Source organism: Capsicum annuum, chromosome 1 (assembly GCF_002878395.1).
Source record: "Capsicum annuum cultivar UCD-10X-F1 chromosome 1, UCD10Xv1.1, whole genome shotgun sequence".
Classification (NCBI taxonomy): Eukaryota; Viridiplantae; Streptophyta; class Magnoliopsida; order Solanales; family Solanaceae; genus Capsicum; species Capsicum annuum.
In genome coordinates, this window is record NC_061111.1 from 50,958,648 (window position 1) to 50,970,849 (window position 12,202).

The following is a 12,202-nucleotide window of genomic DNA, read 5'->3' on the forward strand; positions in this document are numbered from 1 at the left end:
CCAAAGTTGGAGGTCATAGATGTGATTTGGGGTCAAGTTAAAGGGTATGTTTATGTATTATACCAATAAAAAAATGCTAATAACTAAGTCAAACCAATAGAGTACACATAAAATTATTTTTTTTTTATGTATATTAGGTATATATTGAGTCCGCTTGGTTTCTTTCTGTGTGTATATTTATGTTATACTTTACATTTCTGTAATCGAAATCCTAGCTTCGCCACTACTTGGACACTGAAAAGTGTTTTTGATTGCTTATTAGTTACTTCCCATTGATCTTAGGTTCTGACAATGTTTATTCTGTTGGAATGCCAAAGCCAAAAAAACCAGAACATATGCTTCAACTTCTGCAGCAATTTATCTAACACGCAAACCAAATCAAACAAATACATTCTCTTCTAATAATTAGTGGCCCTCTCCTCCTAACTTCTCAATGGATCAACACACTTCTTTGCAACACTCTCATCAGGGCTTATCTCAACATTGCTCAGCCTCAAACAACTCTAATCCTTTTCACTCACATGCTCTTTCATCATGCTCAGCCAAACAGCCATACTTTCCCTTCCCTCTGCAAAGCAGCCTCGTCTTTCCCTCCCCATTTGGCTTCATATATAGGCAGGAATCTTCACTGTCAAGTCTTGAGAAGAGAGGTCTTGGGTGACCCGTATGTGTGTACATCTTTTATTGGGCTGTATGCGCACGCTGGTGAACTCGAGAGTGCACACAAAGTCTTTAATGAAATTCCTGAACCGTGTGTTGTCTCGTATAATGCAATGCTCGATGCTTGTGGGAAAAATGGGGATATGGGTTTGGGGTTTTTGATGTTTTCTCGCATGCCTTGTAGAGATGTTTATTCATGGACTACTATGATTAATGGATATATGAAGAACGGGTGCTCTGAGGTTGCTGTTAAGTTTTTCGAGAAAATGATGGTACACGAGGATGTGAGGCATGGTCTATTGAAGCCAAATGAGGCTACTTTTGTTAGTGTTCTTTCTTCTTGCACATTTCTCGATGTTGGTGTGGCGTTATATCTAGGGAGGCAAGTACATGCTTACATGGTAAAGAACGAGGAGTTGAGTGTCTTCATGAAGACCGCATTGATTGCGTTTTATGGGAAGATGGGCTGTTTGGTATATGCTTCAAAGTTATTTGACGAAATGGTTAGCAAGCAGGTTTGCGCTTGGAATGCTATGATTTGCTCGCTAGCTTTGAATGGTAGAGAGATGCAGGCATTAACGATGTATGAGAAGATGAGAGCAAAGGGGCTGCAACCAAATGAGATTACCTTCGTGGCAGTTCTATCAGCTTGTGCGCGTGCTAAGCTTGTCGATTTCGGTTTTAAATTGTTTGAAGCAATGTCAAGTGAATTCGGACTTGTAGCTAAGATGGAACATTATGGTTGTGTTTTTGATCTCTTAGGGAGAGCTGGGCTACTGCAGGAAGCCTACGACTATATAAAGAAGATGCCTTTTGAAGCTGATGCCACTGTCTTGGGTGCTCTGATGGGTGCTTGTAGACTTCATGGAGCTATTGAGCTGGGAAATGAAGTAGCACAATTATTGCTTAAGTCACAACCGAATCATTCTGGGCAATATGTGCAACTCTCAAGCATTTATGCTGGCGCAGAGAGGGGGGATCATGCTGCTGCTTTGAGAAAAGCAATGTTAGATGTACACAAGGCTCCAGTCCACAGTTTTATTTGATAGAACTGATAACTGCAGCAGCTTTTATTTGCATAGTTGTCAATGAGCCTCCTTGCTGATGAAATGCCGACTCATCAAAATCAGCTAAAAGGATCCTGCATATTGGTTTTGCTCAGAGATTGAACCGTTGCTTAAAGAATGCTGCAGCCTTAGCAGATAAAGGTTCATGAATTGAGTTTGAATTATCTTTGAGCTCAAGCTAATATAGCTTGACAGATCCAGAAGATGATACATTTTTTGTGAAAATGCACGGCAAACCGGTTCCCAAGTTTGTTTGGCGAGGTACTTATTTTTGTTTCCTACTCGTAATATTTGTTCTTTGCCCTGATATTTCGATGTTAGGGAGCAGTTCGCTACTTACTTAATCTGAACAATAGCTGATCATGATAAACATCACTTAAAAAGGCAAGCAGTTTTGCTTGTCTCCTTCTTGAGTTAAGTGTCAAATCCACATGGATTTCAATCATTTCAATCGTGGGCCTATGCAATTAGTTGTTTTGGACTGAGGCATAGTTGTTGTATAACAGTAATATCTAGGTCAACCTGTTTTCTGCTCGATTAATTCAACCAGTACTGTCTAACCTTCCACCAATATAGATATCGGGTAGCTTTATCATCCAAGACTTAGATGGGAAGAGTTCTTCCAGTGTCATGTCTTCTAGGATTCTAATGTTTGCTCGGGAGGTTGCTTCTCCAACTTTTCAACACCTAGACTGTTAGCGGAGACGTGAAATAAAGAACAAGAGAAAGACACAAGATTTAACGTGGTTTGAATCAGAATTATCCTTCATCCACCATAGAAAAACCGCCTTTATAATACTAACAAAGAAAAGGGAGAGATCCCAAATACGCCTAAAAGAATTGCTCTCTCAACTCTCTACTCTTACAATGTATTTTCTTGTGATTTTTGGATGGTTTCAACTATGAAGAATGGTCATCCTTTTATAGATGGCCAAACCTCGGCTTCAACCCCTTTTTAGTCATCTCTATTCAAGTTATTGTATGTTGACCAATATTAATGAGTTCCTTTTGTCATCTCTATTCAATTTCGTGACAGATTGTTGCATGTTTTACTATGATCTTGTACTTGCGTGTTGTATGTGATCCCTAGAAATTTTATTGTTATCCAGTAGAATTTTACCAATTCATCTTATTTATACTCAAAATCCTTCCTTAGGTACTTAGATGACAGTGCTGTGAGCAACCAATAAATTAAGCATACGACTTTAACTAATATACTCATTATTAATATTGTAAGATTATGCAATTCTATGCAGCATCCTAATAACACGAAGTTGTTAGAACTATGGAAAGAAGCAAGTCATTTTATGTCTAAGTGGGTTCAAATGATGATTGGTTTCTGTTGGCTTCTGTGTTCTCCTCCTCTACTGCATTTTTGTTAAGCAAGTTCTTCAGAGAGACAGAAAAAAATTATCTGCAAACATGTCGGTTTATCAGGATCTTCTCTGTGGTGATGAACTCCTCTCAGGTTCATTTTCCTACACAGAACTCGTGAATGGAATGTGAATGATGTAAAACATTGGGATGAATCCATTTGCTGAAGGGGTAGATGATCAAGCTACTATAGACACAGAGAATCAAGAAGTCATTAAGCAGAGCATTGAAACCAAGTCATCTGAAGTTCAATTTTGTACCGCAAACTAATACAGCAGCTTGAATTTGTGTGCTTTATGGAGAATGATTGAATAATACTCGAGCATATTTGATATACGAGCATTGAGCCCATTAGAAGTTTGCTCCACCTGTTCTTGTTCAATTTGTTCATCGTGTTCCTCTGTAAATTGTTGTAGTGATAAAGAAATGGAGTCTAATGATTATAAACATTGGGGCGAATCCATCTGCTGAAGGTGCGGATAAAGATGAAGGTGTTGATGATCAAGTAGTTTTTCAGATACAGGATGGATTGACAATATTAACTTTAAGGTCATTCCAGGAACCGATATACTTCAAATTTTGGATATGCCTCTGGTTGGGTGCATGGCAACTTTTGCCAGTGATATTAGAGTTCAATTTCTTACCGCAAACTATATAGCGGCTTGGATTTGAGCATATGAAGTTACTAGTGTGATTTTTGACTAACAAGGAGTGCTCACATTGTAGTAATGGAAGTCCTGAGCTACAATCTCGAAAGCATTGAGATTTTGGATTAAATGTTCAAATGTTTAATTAGAGTAATCTATAATTCCACTGAATTAACATCATAAGGATGTAATGACAGTATTAATAGGTAAGCATTTAGCTTGCTATTGAAATTAAGTACTTGATGTAATGATGAAAAATATAGGATAACTTCATAAATTTATTAACTGAGCTTTGCAGTCGAATCCAATTAGCTAGCTGATAATTAGGCTGAATATGTAACAAACACTTCAGAAACATCACAAACTAGGAAAGTAAAAACATTTCTTTGCATCCCAGCAACTCAGCATACTTGAATCCTGCAATGTCCAAAAGTGAAGAATTAATGATGAAGCAGGTAGAAAATATATGGATATACAAAACGTAATCGTCTGAAGAATAGAGATAAGTTGGATACCTGGAAGTTACACACTAATATCTTTTCTTGTGGTTTTTCATTCTCGTAACAATTCTGTGTTCCAATACTACAACCATCCTCGACAACTATATTGGAGATTGAGTTGACAACATTATGTATGTTATGGATAGTCCAATAACTAGACCACAACCGTAACCCATGAGAACCGCCTGCCAACTGATCATTGGTGAATCTCCTCCTCCTTCATCTAGCTCAGCTGGAGTTGTCGCTTGTGATATCCCATTATCACTACCAGAATCTTTTGAGAGTGGAAACCCGTGTAACCCATCATTCCCTTGGTATGAACTGTTCTCAAACGTATCAAATTGTTTTCCTTTTGGGATGCATCCAACAAGATGATTGTGAGAGAGATTTAACACTTCAAGAAATGTGAGGGATGCAAGTTGTGGTGGAATTCCTCCACCAATTTTGTTTGATGAGAGATCCAATGATTCAAGTATAGACAAATAATGCAATGAAGTTGGTATATGACCTTCCAAGCCATTATGAGATAAGTTTAGCGTACGAAGTCCAACGAGATCTCCAATAACGCTTGGAATCTGACCTTCAAATCTATTCTTCGAAAGATTGATAATTATGTTTGTACTCATTAAAACTCGAACAAAAGAAAGATTCAATCCCTTTGTTGCAATTGTCAAAGAATTATCATACTCTGAAAAATCAACTCCTATCATCTGCTCATCATTTACTTTCATGGCATTGAAATTGTGAAAAAGATTTACTGGTAAATTCCCAATAAATTCATTGGATGAGAGATCAATAATTCGAAGTTGTGCAAACAAGTTTCGATTCTTTGAACTTTTAATGGGCCCGTGCAACTTATTAGAAGCCAACTTTAAAATCACCAAACTTGGTAAGGTTCCCAACCATCTTGGAAATGTGTCATTCAACTGATTGTTACCTAAATTCAGAAGTTCCAAATCTTTGCAATTGATCAAAGATCGTGGAATTTTCCCCTCTAGCTTATTCCCATCCAATTTAATGACTCTGAGTTGGTTTCCAAATCTAAAAGTTGTATTTATTATCCCACTAAAACTATTGTTGCCTAAATCCAAAACCTGAAGTTCATTCATCTCTCCCAAACATTCCGTTCAAACTATTGCTTCCCAAATCTAACACTAAAAGTTTTTTCAGATTGCAGACGGTCGAAGAAATCTGTCCACTGAGATTATTTTGAGAAAGGATAAGATAATTTAGGCCCTGTAGATCAAGGAGTGACTTTGGAATAGGACCTTCCAGCTGATTTTGTTTTAGAGCAACTTCAGACAGTATTTTGGACTTGAACATCTCAATTTTTCCACTGAAATGGTTATCATTCAAGTATAATTCAGTTAATGAAGGAAGGGAGTATATCCAGGAAGGTATATTCCCATTCAAGTGGTTTGATGACAAGTTGAGTGTTTGTAGGTTGTGCAAACCACTTACATTGGAAGGAATTGAACCAGTTAGGGAATTGGACGAAATATATAGCCATTCAAGTTGCGTCCAGCTTCGGTTAGAGGATAAGAACTCAAGTTGGCCGTCAAAATTGTTATTTCTAAGTGATAACTCCATGAGCTTTCCAAATCTGAAGAAGTGGGAAATTGGTCCTTCAAGATGGTTAATCAAGGTTCAAATACTCTATGTTGGTGAGATTCCATAGATGTCTAGGAATGGGACCTGACAGATTCGAAAAACTCACGTCCAAGTAACGCAATGAAGTTAGATGGCTAAATGATTCAGGTATCCTACCAGTAGCATTCACACCACTGAGACCTAACTCCATGAGTGATGCACTGCTATTCCATTTGGTTGAGGGAAACCTAACAGTGAGCTGGGGATTGTATGATAAATAAAGAGATTCCAAGTTGGGAAGCTGGAAAACTCTTTCAGGCAATATCCCATATAGCTCTGTGTTTGAAAGATCCAAAGTTGTTAAATAAGAAGAGAAATTCAGAGGAATGGTGGAAGAGAAGTTCACACCGAAAAGGTTAAGCTCTCGTAATTGGGTCAAGTTCTTAAGAAGCAATTCAAAATTGAGAGGTTCAAATCTAAGCCCATCATTATTCTTGAAATGGAGATTGTATAATTTAGAAAGGTGAGTGATTTCAGAAGGGATTGGACCTGTAAAACCTGAATACGACAAATCAAGATGCGTCAAACTAGAAAACTCACCAAATTTAGGTGAAATAAGTGACCCAGAAAAATCATTGTTAGACAAATAAAGCCTTTTGAGATTGGAGAGTTGAAAGAGGCTACTATTGGAATGAAACTTGCCTTGAAGTCGGCTGCAACTGAGATCAAGCTCAATTACTTGTCCAGTCATCTCATCACAATGAACTCCATCCCATGAGCAACAATCTATGCTCTTGTTCCATGAGAGAGTTTTCGAATACCCAATACAATAACCAGAAGGATTAATGGAAAACATGTTCTTGAATTGTAGAAGAGCAAGGGCTTGATCATTAGCACACAAATGAGGTAAGGATGAGGAGAAAACAAGCTGACAAAGAAAGGCATATAGAAGAAACAATGCAAGTTTTGGTAACCCATTTCTGTTCTAAAAATATCAAAATTAAGTATTTTGTAGAGAAGAAATGAAGAATTTTTTGTTCTGCTCCTTGCTCCTTTGTTAGATAATATCGAGATATATATAATACAAATTAAGCGATATAAAATCTATTACTATTGCTTTTGAGTAATCAATTCCAGGAAGGTCGCCAAGTCATTTTCAGTCAAATTTAGAATATATGCAAATTCTAATTAAAAATTGAACATTTTAGAACATTAAGACAGATTCAATGTGAGGAATGATATTTGAAAACTGGAGTTATGTTTGGACATGAATACAAATTGGAGTTGTTTTCGAATTTTTGTTAGCAATTCGGAGTTAAAAAAGTGAAAATAATTTTTTGATATTTTTCAAATTCTGAAATTTAATGGCCAAATATGTTATTTGAAATTCAACTCCGAAAAAAAAGAAAAAAAAATATTGATGTGCAAACGCCCCGTAGTTATTGCAATTTTGGAGAAGAAAAACAAGTTGATTATGAAAATAGTTAAGGATGGATATGATAGACTAATAAAATCTATAATTAATTTGAAAATAGTAGAAGCTGGAAATTATTTTGGATGTGCCCAAGGGGCAAGACACTGGGTGTTATAATGTTTTTAAAAGATTTCCATGAGATTTCAATGTTAGATATATAAAAAAGGAATTCAAATTATATACAATAACAATATAAAAGAGTTTATGATGTTAATTTGTGATCGAGAACTTCATGTGAGTTCGCTGACTAGCTAATTCATAGAGAAGAGAAAGAGAAATCAGAGTATTTGGGGAAGAGTAAACCTGAGAATGATTTTGTGTATGTACATTGTGTGCAACAATGATCAAGCGCTGCTTATATAGTAATTCCTATCTCTACTAACTATGGTTTAGTTCCACTAACCACCTATGATCAAGATACAAAAATATCTACTATCTCTAACAAACTTTCTAACAAACTTGCCACATCAGCAGCTTCCTTTTAACTAAATATACAGCTGGCAATTAATCAACTAGCAACTATTTATTTATCGTAATCATATTCCTCAATACCCCCCTTCAAGCTAGATGGTATGAAGATATTCTGCAAGCCTAGCTTGGAAAGAAAATAAGATGTTGCACACAACCAAGACCCTTTGTCAAGATGTCTGCAGGCTGCTCCTTTGTGGATAGATACTGAATAAGGACTAGACCATCTTGGACCTTCTCCCTTATAAAATGACAGTCAATGTCTATATGCTTAGTACGTTCATAGAACACTGGGTTAGCAACTATTTGAATAGCTGCCTTGCTATCACAAAACAAGGAAACAGGAAGAGACAAGGACATGTCTAGTTCCTTGAATAAACCAGCGATCCATACAATTTCAGCAACAGTAGAGGCAAGGCTTCGGTACTCCGCCTCTGCTGAACTTCTGGAAATAGTAAATTTTTTCTCCGATTTTCAGGAAATCAAAAAGTTACCAAACTTAATTATGTAACCTGTAATAGACCTTCTGGAGTCAAGACATGAACTCAATCTGCATCGTAATAAGCTTGAAGAGAATCATGTGACTGAGCACTCATACAAATACCAAGGCCTGGTGCCTGCTTCACATATTTGACTATTCTGATGGCTGCAGTCATGTGAGATATCTTTGAAGCATGCATGAATTGACTCAAATGTTGAACAACAAAATAAATATCAGGTTTAGTGATGATAGGATACAACAACCTCCCAACTAGCCTTTGGTAGTCACTAGGATCCATTATTAGAGAATTAAAAGAATCTCCAAAGTAATTATCAAATTCATGTGCAGTCATCTTCAAGTTTATCTCAACTGGAGTATTAATTGGTTTAGATCTACCTAATCCCAAATCAGAGATAAGTTCCAGGGCATATTTTCTCTGATGCATTAGGATACCTGCTAAGCTTCTGGCAAATTCAATGCCTAAAAAATATTTTAAGTCACCAAGATCCTTAATCTTGAAATTGTCTTTAAGTACTTGTTTGGCATCTTCAATACGCACCATGCTACTACAAGTCACCAACAAATCATCCACATAGATCAGAATGACCACAATACCATCTACATACTTCTTTGTAAGTAATGAATAATCAAGATGACTTTGTGTGAATCCTGCTGCTACCAGTGCATTAATGAGCTTCACATTCCATTGTCTTGAGGCTTGTTTAAGCCCATACAAAGACTTGACCAGCCTGTACACCTTATTATCACCTTTCTTATCATAATGGAATCTTTTTCGTAGTGTCATATAAACTTCTTCCACTAAATCTTCTTGTAAGAAGACATTATAAATATCCATTTGCTGAACATGCCATCTCCTAGATGCAGCCATAGCCAAAACACTTCTAACAGTAACCATTTTAACAATGGGAGAAAAAGTTTCTTAACAGTCCAATCACTCCTTTTGATTGTAGCCTTTGGCGACTAACCTTTTCTTAAATCTCTCCACTTCTCCACTAGCCTTGTATTTAATCTTATAGACCATTTACATCCAACTATTTTCTTACTAGGTGGTAATGAAGTAATCTCCCAAGTCTTGTTGTCTTCAAGGGCCTAAATTTCTTCCTTCATGGCTTGAATCCATCTACTATCAGTAATAGCCTGCTGATATGATTGTGGCTCAGTATTTATTGATATATTTGTATGTAACATTGGTATGAATGAGAAAGACTGCTATAATCAACATTGTTTGTGATTAGATACAAGCACTGACGAGACTTGCTCTTTGTTCCCGTAACAAATTTTTTTGTCCAAATTGGTGGTCTACTTGTCCTGTTAGACCTTCTTGTCTTAGAAGGACATGGTAATTTATGTATATCATCCACTAGTGTAGTATGTATTTCATAACTAGATGAAGAGGAATGATCCTGTACCATAGGAGGGACTGAAACATCTTCTATTGAAGGTGGACTAGTTATTGCATGATATAAATTAATAGATAGTATAGAGAATTCCAAACATTGAGCAGCAGCACATGACAGATTTTTACTCATAACATCTGAACAAGTTTTAAAAGAAAAGACTGTTTCATTAAACACCACATCCCTACTAATAACAAAAGTATGATGCTCAAGATCATAAAGTTTATAACCCCTTTGTGTATCACCATATCCCATTAAAACTAATTAGATAGCTCTTGGTCCAAATTTATCGGATTTGTTTAGATCGGTAGCATGTCATAAACATCCAATCACTCTCATGTAAGACAGGTCGGGTGATCTCATAAACATCATCTCAAAAGGTGATCTGTTGTCCAGTACCGTGGAAGGGATTCTATTAATGATATGAACAACACTAAGAATACACTTACCCCAAAATCTGATTGGTAGATGACCTTGAAACCTTATTGCTCTAGGTATTTTCAAAATATGTCTATGTCTTCTTTCAACTACACCATTCTGTTGAGGCATGGTAGACAAAAACTTTGGTGAATAATTCCATGATCCTTGAACAGCTTATAACACTGTGTGTTGAAAAACTCACCACCATTATCCAACCTGAATGCCTTGATTTTCTAAACAAATTAAGTAGTAATCATCACAATAAAATGTTTTAAGTTAGTAGAGACATCAGACTTAAGGTGCATTAAATTATCCAGCTCCACCTAGAAAAATCATCAACCATTGTAAGGAAATATCTCATTCTATTATATGTAGCAACTTTGTATGGTCCCCATACAAATGTATCAAATCAAAACATTTAGAACTTTTTGTATAACTAACTGGAAATGGTAACTTGACTTGTCTTGCTAAAGGACATACATCACAGTTTGGTAAAGTAAAAAAAGTTTTATTCTTGAACAAGTCCATTTTTCTAAGAACACTCATAAGGATGTGCCCTAATCTTTTATGCCATATATCTGCATCACCACAAGTTGCCACAGCTCCAAGTGACTTCTGCTTAGATCCAAATAGTTCTTTTGATTTCAAAGTATATAATACTTATATTTCTCTACCAATCTCTTTCACTCTCCCAGTGAAGAGATCCCAAAGAATGACAAAATTAGGAAAGAAAAGAGCACAACATTGCAATTCTCTAGTCAATTTTGATATTGAAAATAGATTAAATTTGAAAGTTAGCACACACAACACATTGTCAACTACATCACCCCTTGGCAAAAGTGATTTTCCTTTTTGTGTAATAATAGTTGAATCACCTGTAGGAAGTTGTACCCTCTCTGAATTGGTAATTGTCAATCCATGATGTAAGAATTGTTCATGACTAATCATATGGTTTGTGGAACCGCTAGCTACTATCCAATCTAGATCTTCGATCATATTATGATAACAAGAAGTTCCAACAAAAATAGCTGCCACACTTGCACTTGACTCAATTGTCATAGACTTGTTTAGCATGTGAAGAATTTAATTGTACCGAGTTGGAGTGAACTGTGGAATTGCTTCATTGCTAAACATTGATTGCTGCATACCATTAATGCTTCCTTAATGATAGCCATTGTTTTTTCCTGCATGCTGCATAAAAGGAGCATATTGGTCATTTTTGTTACGTGCATACTGCATGTGATAACTAGAACTTTGTTGGCCATCTCACCCTCAAGCAATGGACTAGAGTACTGCATCTGCGGTCCAATAGAAGGTGTTGTAACAATATTAACCTTTTTTCTTCCTTTATAGTCTGCAGGATATTCTATCAGTTGGTAACATATCTCTTTTATGTATCCTTGCATGTGGCAGTGTGTATAATACTTTAACTTGTTGCAATTCCCTCTACTGTGACCCTTCATATCACAGTGATCAGAATATATAAAGCCTCCTCTTTGTCCCTTATAAGATTGACCTCTACGTCCATCAAGTCCTTGTCCTCTAAATCCTTGAGTCCCAAAACTACTACTGCTAGGTTTATTTGTGAATAGAGTAGTAGGATCACTGATTTCACCAATTATATATTGTGCTCTACTCAATGACCGATGACTCTCGTCTTGAATAATTAATGCATTACACTGGTTTACACTGGGGGGAGGATTCATCATAAGGATTTGACTCCTTGCTTGCCTGTAACTATCATTTAACCCCTTGAGAAATTACAATAATCTCTTTCTACTCATACTATCACTATATTCCTTTGATTTTTCATAGTCACACGCAATAGATGGCACTATAGAATCATATTCATCCCAAAGATCTTTCAATTTCGAATAATACACAGAAACAGGGGAAACTCCTTAAACATGTGTAACTATAGCTTTATGAAGATGAAAAATTCTTGACATATTCACTTTATCAAAGAGTTTCTTTAAATCATTCCATACTAAAGTTGCATTCGAATGAAATAAAATGCCACTAATTAGGTCTTTACTTACATTGCTTATCAACTATGAGAGAACCATCGCATTGCAACGATCCCATTGCAATTTCTCTGATTCA

General features: G+C 36.2%; 2 pseudogenes; one reads left to right on the top strand and one right to left on the bottom strand.

Moving 5' to 3' along the window:
- Window positions 1–216: 216 nt before the first annotated feature.
- LOC107854619 lies at window positions 217–2,785 on the top strand (annotated as a pseudogene).
- Window positions 2,786–4,163: 1,378 nt separating this feature from the next.
- Window positions 4,164–8,140, bottom strand: LOC107843720 (annotated as a pseudogene).
- Between the last annotated feature and the right edge of the window lie 4,062 nt (window positions 8,141–12,202).